We start from the raw sequence: 14,427 nt of genomic DNA, 5'->3' as shown, positions 1-14,427 counted from the left end.
TAACTTCTGAACATCCTTTTTAAAATGCGCACATTAATTCTGTTGTCTACACCATATTTTGGTTAGTGTCCATTCCAGCTATGCTCCATTCACTTAAATGGAACAACGCTGCAATGTCTTTAACTGTCCCTTTAAAGAATACAACACAGGCACATACAGACCAAACGTAGTCTATTCAAACATCTGATTGAAATGGCTGCCAATAGTCGGTCCCTCACTTACTTTAAAAATGATTGACTTATCCTTGGGACAAGCCATCGATACCAAAGGATTGATCACCCCTTTAATAGTTTCCTGCTACCTTCCTCCATGCATTTAGATATTCTTTAAGGGCCAACATAAGTGTAAAATTATGTTATGCTGAAGTTTTTCTTTTTCACTGCGTGTAACCTTTTTTTTTTTCGTTTGTAAAAATGTCTTGAATGTCCTAACTGACCCATGATAGCCACAAGCTTGCACTGCCATCACAAAATGAAAACCAATGATAACACAGTGCAAAAATCCACAAGACATAAATAAACGAAGGAATGAAACACTGTGGCCAAGTTTTGGATTTGACAAATCTGTCAAAAGAAATAAGGATTGTAACTTTTACCTGAGTTATTTTCCCTATTGTGCCTGGAAGCATAATTTACTTGGCTTCCCCCACAAACTAGCGGTTAGCTTCAAACCTATATTTTGTAATTCTAAGCTGTCTTTATTCTTTTTTGTTATTTATTTTAGCTACAGAAAAACAGCTTGTGGGGGCAGGAAAGTAAAAACCTTGCTGATTTTGCCGCAAGTCACTGCCTTCTGGTCTAGCCAATGAAATATTGTCAGGATTCTATACTTTAACGCCTAGTAGTGACACAGACATTTGCAGTATGATGTGGTTCTCGGATTAGATTAAGTGGGGAAGAATAACACAACAGAATGTGCTAGTAAGTAGACGAGAGTTTCTAGGAATGCTCTTCTCATGATAATGTTGTGAAAACAGGCTGCTGATCACCCAACAAATGCCCAAAATGTTCAATCGTTGGGTGAAATTGGACTGCACAAAAGATCATCATTATTGGCAGCACATCGTTCGCTGTAAACAAGACTCACGCTGCCGAGAACAATGGCAGCCTATGCTCAATGAGCAATTTATTACAGATTGCTCAGTGCGCCTCTGCGTAAACTGGCTATTAAACAACCGCCAACCGGCAAGCATGTTGCCTTTAGGTTGCGTTTCCAGTGGTGTTTGTCTTTTATGCTGGACATAACAGGGCTGTAGACTATGCTAGAGTGTCCAGCATGAAAGACAGACTCTGTTTACTTCATTAAACTCAATGTCGATGTTAATCAAACTCTTTGTCAGGGTTCCACCTGAATCCCATTTATCTGGTCTTCTAGCGGATTATCCTGATGGAAACTGCAAGAATTTGAAGCGCAGTGTGAAACAAGCCATAATAAATACTTAGTAGAGGAAGTAGCAATATTAATTTGAAAAAGTTCATAAATATGCAGTTTTGCAAGAATGGTGGACAAATCACCGACCTATCACACCAGGACTATCACATTTAGGAAAGATCATGTTTACCTTTTAAGAATTAAAATGAATTGTTTTGACATGTAGTAAATCTTTAATTTACACTTGGGGAAAAAAAATAGGTTGAGCTAAATCTTCCACATTAAGCCGCACTCAAGTCTTTTTTTCGTTCCCTTTGTTAGGGATCGCGTGTGCGAGTGTGTTGAATGTAGTTACATACTCCCCAGTTGGCATCTTCATCTATTTTCAGCCCCACTCCGGTCACTCCGACACCACGTAACGGCTGTTGTTCTGGAACTCTTTTTTTCTCTATATAAGTTTATTGGATTCAGCACAAGCCTACAGAGTCTTGTTCTAAATTCCCATAGACTTGCATTGAGAAGATTTAAAAAAGGGACCTCCACTTCTTACAGCAACCACAGTGTGATTTGGCAAGTCACAACTGCAGTTATGTGGTGCCGGAGTGGGACTGAAAACGGGTAAAGACTGCTACCAATGAGTATGTGACTACATGCATTGCACTCCCATACATGATCCCTAACAAACAGATAAAAAAAATATCTGACGTGGTGCTTTAATTACCAACTAAAGTGAAAATAGATAGATATCCTTATACTATATGCGAAGGGTGACTAATGACCAACTACCGTACTACCAATAAAAAGACTTATTCAGAAGTGTATATTTCATTTCTATATTTGATAGATGCTAAATATCGAAATTAAAATACGTGATGTATACGGCAGTTGTGAATTTTCTTACATGATTTGTCATTGACAACTATATTTTTGTAATGCACACGCCCGGGCTGAGCGGCGTGTGCGTGTGATTCCACTGGACCGTGCCGGAGAGTGAATGCCTGGAGGGGCGTAACTAGGTATTCACCCGATCCGACCAGGGTCGCACGACGGTATACGACGCCAGTGCACCAAGGAGGAACCGAGCAGAGGGACCAGGTGCTACTCCAGGACAGACCCCGGACACGGCTGTTGACCCACACAGGGGAATACAGGAACAGACTGGTTAGGCTGGCACAACTGGTATGCAGGCAGGCGGGTATGCAGGCAGGTGGGTACAGGCAAGCACGGCTAGAGTGCAGACAGGAAGGCACTAGCAGGTAGGAACACAGGCGGGATAGGACCCAGTACACACTGGGACTCTGGAACAGAACCACAGATGTGGCGGACAAACACAGCAGAGTGAGACCGCCCGGAGCGGTGAGCAAGAGCAGGGCAGGACGAGACCGCCCGGAGCGGTGAGCAAGAGCAGGGCAGGACGAGACCGCCCGGAGCGGTGAGCAAGAGCAGGGCAGGACGAGACCGCCCGGAGCGGTGAGCAAGAGCAGGGCAGGACGAGACCGCCCGGAGCGGTGAGCAAGAGCAGGGCAGGACGAGACCGCCCGGAGCGGTGAGCAAGAGCAGGGCAGGATGAGACCGCCCGGAGCGGTGAGCAAGAGCAGGGCAGGACGAGACCGCCCGGAGCGGTGAGCAAAAGGATCAGAGCGGAGCGAGACTGCCGGAGCGGCGAGCAAAAGGGTCAGAGCGGAGCGAGACTGCCGGAGCGGCGAGCAAAAGGGTCAGAGCGGAGCGAGGCAGCCGGAGCGGCGAGCAAAAGGGTCAGAGCGGAGCGAGGCAGCCGGAGCAACGAGCAAAAGGGTCAGAGCGGAGCGAGGCAGCCGGAGCAGTGAGCAAGGCAGAGCAGGCTAGAACCGCCGGAGCGGTGAGCAAGGCAGAGCAGGGGGGGACAGGGCTCTGTTCACACGGAACAGACAGGAAGGGAAAGGCAGAGCCAGATACCCACAGGGTACTTGCAGAGAAGTAGCGAGTGGACCACAAACTCAAACGGGAGTACAGAGACAACAAGCAGGAGTTAGGTACGAGTTCAGACTCTGCAGAAAAAGGAAAGGAACGGACATAGAGAAAAAACAGGTAAAAGATAGGAGAGAGTTCAGACTGGAACTGAGTGTATGGAGGAGACCGACACTGCAGCGGGATACAGGAGCGGGTCTGGGAATACGGCCCCCAGAGAGGCGGGACGAACAGGCAAGGAGCGTGTTCAGACAGGACAGACAAGATACAGGAGCGGGTCTAGGTAATCGGCCCCTAGAAGGCGGGAGGAACAGGCTAGGAGCGTGTTCAGACAGGCCTGGAAATACAGCCGCCAGGATAGGCAGACAAGAGAACAAAGAACGGGACCTGGCACCTTCAGAGTGAAAGCACACACTGAAAGAAACACAATGCTCAGGCAGGGATTGATTGGGGCAGCTGGGTTAAATACCAGGTGACAGACAGCAATAGGCTGAGGACGCACAAGGGGTGTGACCCACAGCAGGTACAAAAAGCAGAAAGTGATCGGGCGCCGCCCTTAAGCAGCAGAAACAGACACAAACAGACAGCATGGAGGGAAGCCAGAGAGACATTCTGGACTGGAGATCAAGTGCGCGCTCTTGCACAGTGGGAGATGGACCACTATGCAAGGACGCCGCCAGGTATGTTACAATTTTCAACTATGCAGCTCACCCTATTGATTTGGATATTATGGTCAGCTCAGAATATTTACGACTTTGTATTATGGGCCCATAGATACTACATATTTCACCATTTTGTGTCTGTGAGGCACCATATCTTTTTTTTTTTTTAGATGTGATGCTTCTAAGGAAGAAGTCATAAATCAGAACATAGCAAAAACTAGCATCAGTAAGTTTGTTACTATATATATTTTTTTCTTTTTAAAAAAGCCATGCCATGAACTTTTTTTCTCTCCAAATCTGTGTGTATGTAGTCCAGTGTGTGTTTGTTAATATACTCACCTACCGCCATCTTCTCCAGTTTCAAGCGCTGTTCTGCTCCTCTTCTAAGTGACGTTACCGCTCTTCAAACTCCCTGGGTCACACTGCCTTCCATGTGACCCGCAATTGGCTTTTACAGTGTAAGCCTAGGGAGTTTTACAATGTAAGCCTATATGGCTTCATTATGACAGAGACTTCCAGCTCACGCATAGAGCATAGAGTGATCCGGCTAGTGTGAACAGCGGTGACGTCACTCAGAAGAGGAGCAGAACAGTGCTGGATACTGGAGAAGGCGGAGGTAGGTGAGTATATTAATACACTCACACTACATTACGTAAACGATGATTTAGAGACAAAAATAGTTAATAGGAGGGCTTCTTTAAGAAGATTTTGCGGACTAAAATGTATGTTCTTAATAATATTCTGTTCCCACTGTCTTCCCAGTTTTTCATTTAAATCAGTATATTGCAATTCTCCTACTGGCTGGAGTTGTATAAACCCAAAGGAAGCAAAGTTTCATTGCTTGGATGCTTTTTCACTACACAGAATCATTTCATTCTAACCTCAGCCTTAAGAGGGATGAAGCCTTGTTTATGCTGTTCTGCGACAGAAAGCACTAAAATATCGCTTGTTATTTGTCAGCTTTGCTCCTTACCTGCACACTTGAAAGTTTCACTTATTCATAGGCAATATAAGCAGAGTGAACCGAAATAAACACATGCGTCCTTACATTTCTGGACAGTATGGGGCCAAACGTGAATGTATATGAGAAGAAAAGCTTTCGGCCAACAGCTATCTAAGGTGTACGGCCAAAGGGTAATTTCATAAAAAATACAGCATTTTTAGTTTGCAAGTGATTCAGTGATGCTGTGTATTTGCATGCACTTCATTTTGATGGAATGCCTGCGGACCTGTGTGATTGTTCAGCTGGGTGGGGGGAAGGGGGGTGAGTGATGAATAAATTTTTAGAGCATGAACAATAAGCTCCGGAGTTATCATCTTCTAACAAGCTGTTAAGAATCATGCGGAATACTAAGAAACATTCCTGTTTACATTGTTTTTATTAATTTTAAATGTTACTTAGTAAATGATTATGAATCATGTTTCTGATATTGTAGATTTCAATAATGCATAAATACGGCAAAATTCTATATGAGTCTCATATAATACCTATATACTAGAACAGTAGTGTTATAACATTATTTGATATTCTCACAAGGATCAAATTGATAAGAGCAATTTCTCTGCGATGATAAAATTCCCATAAACTGTGATCTGTATTGTGGGTCTGCCCTGTATTGTTAAATCCTTTTTTCTTTGAATCAGTAGGGCTGATGGATATTTTCTTTACAACCCACTATATACAGCTCACCAATAATAGTGATGCATGGTGATAGTGATAGATGCAGCTCAAGATGATGGGCATATGCCCCTCTATGCTTTTTGTGACTGAAAAAAATGCCCTTGATGTAGTGGCGAGGATGTGGGAATTTAATTCTGCATTCAGGCACTAAGTACTAAACATGGCACACACACACACACACACACACACATACAGTCATAGCTGAGAGTATTGACACCCTTGAAATTGTTCCAGAAAATGAATTATTTCTCCCAGAAAATTATTGGAATTACGCATGTTTTGTTATACACATTTATTTCCTTTGTGTGTATTGGAACAACACAAAATAAAAACGGAGGAAAAAAGGCAAATTGGACATAATTTTCTGCAAAACACCAAAATGGTCCGGACAAAATTGTCAGTAAACAACTTTGTTTCAAGCATGTGATGCTCGTTCAAACCCACCTGTGGTAAGTAACAGGTGTGGGCAATATGAAAATTTTTGTGTGTGAATGTATGTATGTGTGTGTGTGTGTGTGTGTGTAGGTAGGTATGTATAATATATATTTTTTAATAACTCAAAAGTGCACGTGAAAATCACAACATGTCTTAGAAGAGAAATCTGCTTCTTTCTCCTTCTGGACTGATCTTTCATTCTCAAAATTATCAATTCTCAGAAAAATCTGTATTTAATGAAGACTGACTTTTACATTACTGAGATGACATTTGTTTTTTTACAAGATCCTATGCAGGTGGGAGGAGGAAGGAGCTCTGCCTCTAGCTCCTCCCTCCCTCCTCTTCCCCTTTATAGAATCTTATCAGTAGCAGCTGCCATCTCCTATCTCAATAATGTAATAATCTGTCTACATTGAATACAGATTTTACCAAGAAATTGAGCATTTTGAGAATAAAAGATCAGTCCAGAAGGAGAAAGAAGCAGATTTCTCTGATAAGTTATATTACAAAGGTTATTATTTTCATGTGTAATATTGAGTCATGAAATAAAAAATTAAAACAATGGTTACTCTTTAATTTGTACAATGTGTTATGCTTGCTGCATTATTCTCCTTTTGATGTTATTTAAAAACACTGCATGCACTTTTCAATTTTAGGCCCTGCACTAGCCAAAATCCAGTTTTTAAGTTTTGCATAGAAGGACTTTTTTAAAACAATGTTTGGCTGTATAGATTTGGACTGGCCATGGCAGCCTGACTTCTGATTCAGCATAATTGAAAGCACATCTTCAGACTAGGAGTAAGCTCTTATACTGGCACAATTTCATTAGATGGACCGGCAGCAAGTGTGGCACCTAATTTATTTATTTATTTATTTTTTAATTGGTTTATTGCACGTCCTTGTCCATGAGGTCTATCTGCATGTCCAGTTGTAGTAGGATGTATTAAGATTGTGTAGCCTATACTGTAAGGGGTTTTTCTATTAATAACATACATCACCTGTTCACGGGATAAGAGATAAATGTATGATCGCCGAGGGCCCGATCACTGGACCCCCACGATCACGAGAACAGTCGTTCCAAAGTCCCATGTGTGAATGTGCAGTAGTGAGTATGTCCCACTATTCCTTCATTGACTGTCTATAGTAGTGTTGCTCACTACAATTCACACAGGGGATTTTGGGCCCCCCATTCTCTCAGCAGCTGCCCCCCCCAGCGATTCTACTTGTATCGTCTACATAATATTAGTGCTTAAGTCTACATTTTATGCTTTCTTTTGCTTCAGGTTCACCTTGGTGGTCATAGAAGACAGATCAGACAACTGTCACGGTAAGAGCTTTTGTTCGTTTATTTGTTCACGACAGCATATGGACCTGGAATGGGGTGAATTTTTTTACATTTACTTCATCCCAATTTTCCACTGAGATCTCATCTTTTTTTTCTGTAGGGCCATCAAGTTTAAAGGGAACATATCAGTCAGTTCCATCTGCCTAAATCACTGCCAGCATGAATTAGAGCCTAGCAGCACAATTGCAGTTAGGTATATTTTTCTCTTTGAAACCCTCCAGCGTTTCAAATCAAATATAGTTATTTAAAATAATGTATGCCTGACTGCTATGGGGCAGCCAGGCTCTGATTCATGCTGCCTGCGGTTTGTGCAGCATGAATTAACTGACAGGTTTGCTTTAAGAGAAAGGTTCCATGTTGTTACCTATTTTATTTAATGCCTCTATGGGGGGAAAAAAATGCATTTTTTATATTTTCACCTTCTCTACTATCCCCCCCCACTTTAAAGTCCTCATCTGCTTTCATCCATAGTGACTTGCCTGACATTGAAGACATTAGAGTAAATGACTTTGGTGTGTAAAATGGATGAGAACGTGTAATAGTCCTTTAGAAATTGCTGTCTTTGACTGTTTGTCCTTGGGAGATGCTAAAGTCAGCAGTATAATTAAGATTACTATATAGCAGATGTTGTGTTGCATGCTCCCTCCTTTTGTTGTATCTTGGCCTTCTGAGACAGTATTTGAGGAAGTTCACATTACCAGAATTTGGGCATAAAGATTCATCCAGCCTAAGAGATCTATGGCACTATGGACGCAGAAAGTAGTCTGTAGGGTTTACCCGCATTTTAATGGGAAAAATAGTGAACGTCTGAATAGGGCCTTAGGTTAGTTACCCAATCCCATAACCAGCCTCTTTAGAACATTTTTATTAAGCTTTTTGTCCTGGTGAAAAAAAGTTTTAAAAGAATAATATGAACTTTTGAAATCCTTTTTTAACTTGTTCCCCAGTGATTCCTTACATAACTATTGTCTGAAAGATCTTTTTTTTGTTTCCAACCAACTGAAAATGGCTAATTTATTCCTTTATATGCAGTTGCTTTGGCTCAAGCTGTCAAGGAAAGCTTCATAGCTTGTGAGTATTCTGCCTGTTGAGCTGAAATATGCACAACTGCTGTTCTTAAAAACCACAGCTCTGAGAATTCATAAAAATGACTACAATTACGTATATGTAACTTAACATTCAGAGTACTACAAGTTCTATGATGTAGGAATGGTTCAGAACCCCTGCAGATTAGTGGGGTTTTTTTGTAAGAAATGTGTTGTTGGCGGTTCCATTATTTTAACTGTAAAAATATTTAATAGGACATTTTGCAAAGAAAATAAAAAATCTATCAGTTAAAATATGTTACATTCCCAAAAATGTGTATTGTACCCCATTATTCTGCCATTCTTTAGGAATAGATCACTCTGATCTGCTTTTATGTTCATGTATTGCATTTGGTGTGTGTTACCTCCTTAGTAAAGACCATAAGATGGCCTGTAACCAAGCCCTGGCAGTGACTGACAGCCGCTCAGAAGTGCATTAGTACAGAGTGGGCTGTCAGTCAGTGTCAGGTGGTATGTACTGAGTGGTGACTGAAGCCTTGCCTCTATGACTGAAAGCCAAAGGCTGCCTGGAGGAATAAAGTTCATTTCCTTCTAGTAGTAGGGTTTTCAGTGCAGCGGCCGAGCAGCTTTGTAACGCTATTAGCCCCATATGAGTACCTCAAAGATGTTTTTGCACTATTTGATGGTAGCATGTTATATTAAAATGCCACATGATGAATTCTTTTCTGAAGGTCACCTTTTACTTTTGACCAAGTATATCCTTACAGTGTAGCCTGGGACTCTGTGTACATCAATGTATTTTCTGTAAAAACAAAAAAAAAATTTTATGAAGGTGATTATTTTTAAATAGAAATTAAATAATAACTAAACAAAGAGAAAGCAAAAATAAATTCTAAGTAATTAAGATAAAAGGAATCATTTTGTTTTTTATTGGCGCTACTGAGCTTGCTGATCATTATAAATGGACAGGTGAATTTATTGTAAGCCACAAAATATCATCATTCGATGGTAGATAAGTAAACCTGACAGAAAATGGTGAAAACTATAAAGATAAACCTTAACCAACTATTTTTTTTCAGGCTACCATTGGCCCTAAAGGTTCTTATATGCATTAGATGTATATAGGCCCAGCTTGCGCAACCAGCAGACTAATGTGCATGAGTTTATTGACTCTGTCCCGATGCAAGTTGTTGGAGGAAAAATGAACTGGGCAAGTTGGATTTCAACATGCCAATCGTTTATTTCTACTGGAGATAAGCTGCCTCTTGAGGTGTCTGGCAGTGGTTTATTCCCTTCCTCCATCTAAAAACACGCTCTGCCCAGAGATTGACTATTTTTATTCTTAACTTTCCTAACATTATATATATTTGCGTTTCATGTGTACAAGGGTATTTGTCATTGCTGTTATCTTACCTTTAATTTGCTTAGTTTGCTTGTGACGCAAGAGAGCAAAGTCATGAAATTATGGAAATCACAGGATCAGTAGACGTGTTAATGATATTCAAATGCTGAAAAAAGTGGAAACAAAAGATTCAAAATAACTCAATTTATTCTGTATCGAATATGAGTTACACGTACAGAAATACATACATAACTTGGCATACTTTTAATGAAGTTATTAATGCTTGTCTGAGGAATGTTCTGCCACACTGAATGCACATGTGCACAGAGATCATCGAGATCCACCGCTGGCAGCTCCCTCTGTAATTACTGACCAATAATGTCACAGATGTGCTGGATGGGACATCTTCATTTACATATCAATTCAAACTCTGATTTCTTAGTAATGGAAGAATGGACTGGCCAAGTAACGGTATTGCCGAACGTACTTTGGTAAAGCTACTTGCTCGGCTCTCACAGAGGCAGACACAGGAAGCACGTCTTGGGTTAACTTCCTGCTGGTTTATTAATATATGGCATAAACCACATCAGGGTTCCACAAATTAAACATGGCCTCTCTGGGATAACGGGAAAGAAAAAGATAAAGTATAGCACAGTTCATCGGTGAACGTGGTTTTGCCCGCTCCGGGTAACACAAAACAGTTGAGCAGAGTCCTTCTGTGGAGCTCTCTGGCTTCCACTCAGTCTGGAGACTTCCTTCTCCAAACCACACCAGAGAAAAAAAAAGTGCCTGAGCATTTACATTGGGGAAAATAAGTATTTGATACACTGCCGATTTTGCAAGTTTTCCCACTAACAAAGAATAGAGAGGTCTGCAAGTTTTATCATAGGTACACTTAAATTGTGAGAGAATCTAAAAAGAAAAATCCAGAAAATCACATTGTATGATTGTTAAATAATTAAATTGCATTTTATTGCAGAAAATAAGTATTTGATCATCTACCAACCAGCAAGAATTCTGGCGCTAACAGACCTATTATTTTTTCGTTAAGAAGCGCTACTACTTTGCACTCATTACCTGTATTAATTGCACCTGTTTGAGCTCATTACCTGTATAAAAGACACCTGTCCACACACTCAATCAATCACACTCCAACCTCTCCACCATGGCCAATACCAAAGAGCTGTCTAAGGACACCAGGGGCCAAATTGTAGACCTGCACAAGGCTTGGATGGGCTATAGGACAATAGGCAAACAGCTTGTTGAAAAAGCAACAACTGTGCAATTATTAAAAAATGGAAGAAACACAAGATGACTGAATCCTCCTCGGTCTGGGGCTCCATGCCAGGTCTCGCCTCGTGTTGTAAGGATGATTCTGAGAAAGGTCAGGACTACATGGGAGGACCTGGTCAATGACCTGAAGAGAGCTGGGACCACAGTCTCAAACATTACAGTTAGTAACAGACGATGCCGTTATGTATTAAAATCCTGCAAGGCACGCAAGGTCCCCCTGGTCATGCCAGCACATGTCCAGGCCCATTTGAAGTTCACCAATGACCATTTGGATGATCCAGAGGAGACATAGGAGAAGGTCATGTGGTTAGATTTGACCAAAATAGAACTTTTTGGTATCAGTTTCACTTACCGTGTTTGTAGGAAGAAGAAGGATGAGTTCAACCCCAAGAACACTGTCCCAACCGTGAAGCATGGTGGGGAGAACATCATACTTTGGGGTTGCTTTTCTGCAAAGGGGACAGGACAACTACACAGTACTGAAGGGAAGATGAATGGGGTCATGTATCGCGAGATTTCTGTCAGCAACCTCCTTCCCTCAGTAAGAGCATTGAAGATGGGTCATGGCTGGGTTTTCCAGCATGACAATAACCCAAACCACAAAGCCAGGGTTACTAAGGAGTGGCTCTGTAAGGAGCATTTTAAGGTCCTGGAGTGGCCTAGCCAGTCTCCAGACCTGAATCCAATAGAAAATCTTTGGAGGGACCTGAAACTCAATGTTGCACAGCGACATCCCCGAAACCTGAAAGATCTGGAGAAGATGTGTATGGAGGAGTGGGCCAAAATCCCTGCTGCAGTGTGTGCAAACTTGGTCAAGAACTACAGGAAACGTCTGAGGTTTGTAATTGCAAACAAAGGTTTCTTTACCAAATATTAAGTTCTGTTTTTTTATTGTATCAAATACGTATTTCATGCAGTAAAATGCAAATTATTTATGTAAAAATCATACAGTGTGATTTTCTGGATTTTTTTAAGATTCTGTCTCTCACAGTTGAAGAGTATCTATTATAAAAATTACAGACCTCTCAATTCTTTGTAGGTGGGAAAACTTGCAAAATCGTCAGTGTATCAAATGCTCATTTTCCCCACTGTAAGTTCCTCAGCCATACCCTTGAGGTCGAGATATGGTGAATGACCTTCCTCCTGCTCTATAGTCATTCACAAAAAACTGAGCACTCTGAAAATGGTGGCTTAACTCTCAGCACATAACATGCTGGAGAAAACTTAAAGGTTCAGTTCACTGAAGCTAACTGCCGCAGTGAAACATATCTCCCCTCACATATATCACCAGTGACTCTGTCACAGTACCTGTGACAGTGCTACATGCACGTGTATTTAGTTTGGGAAGGTGAGGAGGAGGGAAACACATTGACAGATTTCCCTTAGACTTAGCATTTAGTGATATGATCTCTAGTCAGACAGGAACAAAGCCTGAAACAGCTTTCACCCAAGATAAAATTACATGCCGGTTATCAGGTAACACACCATTGCTCACCTCTCCTACTTCTTGGTTATAATTCTACATGGCCTGAGTCTTACAGTGAAATCACTCATTATGTCATCTCACTGAAACCACCATGATCTTTTGATGTTTCCCGCCACTGGCTCTTGCCTTAAGAGGGAGCCGATACCTGAAATATTGCGCTCACAAGACGATACATTCATTAATGCGGTGTGTCTTTGTGGGTCTGGAAAAAAAGCAATAAATCTGTTTGAGGCAAACCTGCTTATTTTTGAGTGCTGTTCCATCTTTGGGTTCTGAAGCTTACTGAGCAAATGGTCAGCTCTCCAAGAACATGCCCACTGGCTCTATATATGCCCTAAACAAGTTGTGCTGCCTAGACTTGTATATTCAATTGTTATTGGGTAATGTCACTGCATTTGATATTTCAATGTTTATTTCTATGTCAGTCTTCACATATATCTGCATACATCTGTTTGGAAGTATACACACAGTAGAATCACAATGCTGAAGATATACCGAAGTTTATACAAGGGAAAAGAGCAGTTGCCCATAACAAACAATTGCCTAACTCTTTTTCACTTTTTTTTTGCATCACTTAATACATTTTTCTTATAGAGTCTCTCAGTCGTTAACAAGCAACCATGGGAACCAAAGTAATGAAGAAAATGTTTTTAGAGGTCAAATTTCTTCTATAAGTCTATGACGAAAAGACCCTCTGATGTAAATTTATTTTTTTATTTTATTTATGAATCCTAATCTCCCATATATAATCTGATGTTACACATGGTGGCCTCAGAGTATCTTTGCTCCAATTCATCTTTTACGTATTTTGCTTAATCACTTTTCTTTCTTGTCTTGTATTTTCTTTGACTTTTTCCTTGCCAAATTCTTAAATATAGCATTAAATATAGCACATTTGCTTCATGGATTTTGTGCAAAATAAAAAATGCCGTTTTTGTCTTTGACCTGGTTTGATAATCTTTAGTCCCATGCTTTTCAAAATGGTAAAAAAATTGTGCCAAAATAGCTGGCGTGCATTTGGAAGCTGTTGCTTTGAAACGACAACATTTGGTCAAAGGAGTGCTCAATAGAAGAGACCAGCATTAGGCTGAAAAAAAAAAGAAGAAATCCATCAGGGGGATTGCAAAAATGTTAGGAGTGGCCAAATCAACAGTTTGGTACATTCTTCAAAAAAACATCGCACAGGATCGCAGAATCCTTTCCATGGTGAGAAAAACATCCTTCACTACATGCACACAAGTGGAGAACGCTCTCCAGGATGTAGGTCTTTCAGTATCTACTGAATGCTGAGATACTGAGATATAAGTCCACTACAAAGCGAAGACTTCATGAAAGCAAATACAGAGGGCTCACCACAAGGTGCAAACCATTAATCAGCCTTAAAAATACACTGGTAAGATTAGACTTTGCCAAAGACAAACATCTAAAGAAGCCAGATCAGTTCTGGAAAAGCATTGTTTGGATAGATGAAACTAATATCAACTTGTATCAGAATCATGGGAAGAAAAAATTATTGAGAAGGCTTGGGACGGCTCATGATCCAAAGCACACCACATCCTCTGTAAAACATGGTGGAGACACTGTGATGGCATGGGCAAGCATGGCTTCCAATGGCACTGGGTGACTAGTGTTTATTGATGATGTGAATGAAGACAGAAGCAGCCGGATTAATTCTGAAGTGTACAGGGCTATACTTCAATTGCATCTCAGTTGTTTAATTTTAAATAAAAAATAGTGGCATGCAGAGCTCAAATTACAAAGATCCTGTCACAGTCCAAATATTTCTGGAGCTAACTTTACATTCAAAAGTAGCACAAAA

The 14,427-nt window shown here is 40.9% G+C and overlaps 1 protein-coding gene across 15 annotated transcripts in view; it reads left to right on the top strand.

Annotated features, from left to right (window-relative positions):
• Positions 1-14,427, top strand: part of ARVCF (ARVCF delta catenin family member) — an 892,847-nt gene that overhangs the window by 164,458 nt on the left and 713,962 nt on the right. For 14 of the 15 annotated variants that reach the window (XM_073675591.1, XM_073675659.1, XM_073675564.1 and 11 more), the window contains exon 2: positions 7,380-7,423. The gene's annotated coding sequence lies outside the window, so the exon portion shown is untranslated. Of the gene's footprint in view, positions 1-7,379; positions 7,424-8,473; positions 8,513-14,427 lie in introns of all 15 variants that reach the window. The other variant, XM_073675670.1, reaches the window with a different exon arrangement.

The sequence above is a fragment of the Phyllobates terribilis genome, unplaced genomic scaffold (genome assembly GCF_046119375.1).
Source record: "Phyllobates terribilis strain yellow unplaced genomic scaffold, ASM4611937v1 Scaffold_1__5_contigs__length_1240528914, whole genome shotgun sequence".
NCBI lineage: Eukaryota > Metazoa > Chordata > Amphibia > Anura > Dendrobatidae > Phyllobates > Phyllobates terribilis.
Note: the sequence above shows the minus strand (reverse complement) of the source record. Positions and strands in the feature narration are given on the sequence as shown.